Raw genomic sequence first — 3,357 nt, 5'->3', positions numbered from 1 at the left:
GGGAGAAAAATGCAAAGGTACAAGACAGCTTTTCCTTGCCAATATCTCTCTTTTGCAAAGATCTACGCATTGGAAAATTCAGGGCTATGTCGTGTAGATGATGGTCTAACAGGAGGCTTTAAAATTTTCTTTCTAGTGTCCTTCGTTTGGGAGAAAAATGCAATGGTACAAGACAGCTTTTCCTTGCCAATATCTCTCTTTTGCAAAGAGCTGCGCATTGGAAAATTCAGGGCTATGTCGTGTAGATGATGGCCTAACAGGAGGCTTTAAAATTTTCTTTCTAGTGTCCTTCGTTTGGGAGAAAAATGCAAAGGTACAAGACAGCTTTTCCTTGCCAATATCTCTCGTTTGCAAAAAGCTGCGCATTGGAAAATTCAGGGCTATATCGTGTAGATGATGGCCTAACAGGAGGCTTTAAAATTTTAATTCTAGTGTCCTTCGTTTGGGAGAAAAATGCAATGGTACAAGACAGCTTTTCCTTGCCAATATCTCTCTTTTGCAAAGAGCTGCGCATTGGAAAATTCAGGGCTATGTCGTGTAGATAATGGCCTAACAGGAGGCTTTAAAATTTTCTTTCTAGTGTCCTTCGTTTGGGAGAAAAATGCAAAGGTACAAGACAGCTTTTCCTTGCCAATATCTCTCTTTTGCAAAGAGCTGCGCATTGGAAAATTCAGGGCTATATCGTGTAGATGATGGCCTAACAGGAGGCTTTAAAATTTTAATTCTAGTGTCCTTCGTTTGGGAGAAAAATGCAAAGGTACAAGACAGCTTTTCCTTGCCAATATCTCTCTTTTGCAAAGAGCTGCGCATTGGAAAATTCATGGCTATGCCGTGTAGATGATGGTCTAACAGGAGGCTTTAAAATGTTCTTTCTAGTGTCCTTCGTTTGGGAGAAAAATGCAAAGGTACAAGACAGCTTTTCCTTGCCAATATCTCTCGTTTGCAAAGAGCTGCGCATTGGAAAATTCAGGGCTATATCGTGTAGATGATGGCCTAACAGGAGGCTTTAAAATTTTAATTCTCGTGTCCTTCGTTTGGGAGAAAAATGCAATGGTACAAGACAGCTTTTCCTTGCCAATATCTCTCTTTTGCAAAGAGCTGCGCATTGGAAAATTCAGGGCTATGTCGTGTAGATGATGGTCTAACAGGAGGCTTTAAAATTTTATTTCTAGTGTCCTTCGTTTGGGAGAAAAATGCAATGGTACAAGACAGCTTTTCCTTGCCAATATCTCTCTTTTGCAAAGAGCTGCGCATTGGAAAATTCAGGGCTATGTCGTGTAGATGATGGCCTAACAGGAGGCTTTAAAATTTTCTTTCTTGTGTCCTTCGTTTGGGAGAAAAATGCAAAGGTACAAGACAGCTTTTCCTTGCCAATATCTCTCGTTTGCAAAGAGCTGCGCATTTGAAAATTCAGGGCTATATCGTGTAGATGATGGCCTAACAGGAGGCTTTAAAATTCTAATTCTAGTGTCCTTCGTTTGGGAGAAAAATGCAATGGTACAAGACAGCTTTTCCTTGCCAATATCTCTCTTTTGCAAAGAGCTGCGCATTGGAAAATTCAGGGCTATGTCGTGTAGATGATGGTCTAACAGGAGGCTTTAAAATTTTCTTTCTAGTGTCCTTCGTTTGGGAGAAAAATGCAATGGTACAAGACAGCTTTTCCTTGCCAATATCTCTCTTTTGCAAAGAGCTGCGCATTGGAAAATTCAGGGCTATGTCGTGTAGATGATGGTCTAACAGGAGGCTTTAAAATTTTCTTTCTAGTGTCCTTCGTTTGGGAGAAAAATGCAATGGTACAAGACAGCTTTTCCTTGCCAATATCTCTCTTTTGCAAAGAGCTGCGCATTGGGAAATTCAGGGCTATGTCGTGTAGATGATGGCCTAACAGGAGGCTTTAAAATTTTCTTTCTAGTGTCCTTCGTTTGGGAGAAAAATGCAAAGGTACAAGACAGCTTTTCCTTGCCAATATCTCTCTTTTGCAAAGAGCTGCGCATTGGAAAATTCAGGGCTATGTCGTGTAGATGATGGCCTAACAGGAGGCTTTAACATTTTCTTTCTAGTGTCCTTCGTTTGGGAGAAAAATGCAATGGTACAAGACAGCTTTTCCTTGCCAATATCTCTCTTTTGCAAAGAGCTGCGCATTGGAAAATTCAGGGCTATGTCGTGTAGATGATGGTCTAACAGGAGGCTTTAAAATTTTCTTTCTAGTGTCCTTCGTTTGGGAGAAAAATGCAAAGGTACAAGACAGCTTTTCCTTGCCAATATCTCTCTTTTGCAAAGAGCTGCGCATTGGGAAATTCAGGGCTATGTCGTGTAGATGATGGCCTAACAGGAGGCTTTAAAATTTTCTTTCTAGTGTCCTTCGTTTGGGAGAAAAATGCAAAGGTACAAGACAGCTTTTCCTTGCCAATATCTCTCGTTTGCAAAGAGCTGCGCATTGGAAAATTCAGGGCTATATCGTGTAGATGATGGCCTAACAGGAGGCTTTAAAATTTTAATTCTAGTGTCCTTCGTTTGGGAGAAAAATGCAATGGTACAAGACAGCTTTTCCTTGCCAATATCTCTCTTTTGCAAAGAGCTGCGCATTGGAAAATTCAGGGCTAGGTCGTGTAGATGATGGTCTAACAGGAGGCTTTAACATTTTCTTTCTAGTGTCCTTCGTTTGGGAGAAAAATGCAATGGTACAAGACAGCTTTTCCTTGCCAATATCTCTCTTTTGCAAAGAGCTGCGCATTGGAAAATTCAGGGCTAGGTCGTGTAGATGATGGCCTAACAGGAGGCTTTAACATTTTCTTTCTAGTGTCCTTCGTTTGGGAGAAAAATGCAATGGTACAAGACAGCTTTTCCTTGCCAATATCTCTCGTTTGCAAAGAGCTGCGCATTTGAAAATTCAGGGCTATATCGTGTAGATGATGGCCTAACAGGAGGCTTTAAAATTCTAATTCTAGTGTCCTTCGTTTGGGAGAAAAATGCAATGGTACAAGACAGCTTTTCCTTGCCAATATCTCTCTTTTGCAAAGAGCTGCGCATTGGAAAATTCAGGGCTATGTCGTGTAGATGATGGTCTAACAGGAGGCTTTAAAATTTTCTTTCTAGTGTCCTTCGTTTGGGAGAAAAATGCAATGGTACAAGACAGCTTTTCCTTGCCAATATCTCTCTTTTGCAAAGAGCTGCGCATTGGAAAATTCAGGGCTATGTCGTGTAGATGATGGTCTAACAGGAGGCTTTAAAATTTTCTTTCTAGTGTCCTTCGTTTGGGAGAAAAATGCAATGGTACAAGACAGCTTTTCCTTGCCAATATCTCTCTTTTGCAAAGAGCTGCGCATTGGGAAATTCAGGGCTATGTCGTGTAGATGA

The sequence above is a fragment of the Pseudophryne corroboree genome, unplaced genomic scaffold (genome assembly GCF_028390025.1).
Source record: "Pseudophryne corroboree isolate aPseCor3 unplaced genomic scaffold, aPseCor3.hap2 scaffold_469, whole genome shotgun sequence".
Taxonomy (NCBI): domain Eukaryota; kingdom Metazoa; phylum Chordata; class Amphibia; order Anura; family Myobatrachidae; genus Pseudophryne; species Pseudophryne corroboree.
This window is presented reverse-complemented; position numbering follows the sequence as displayed.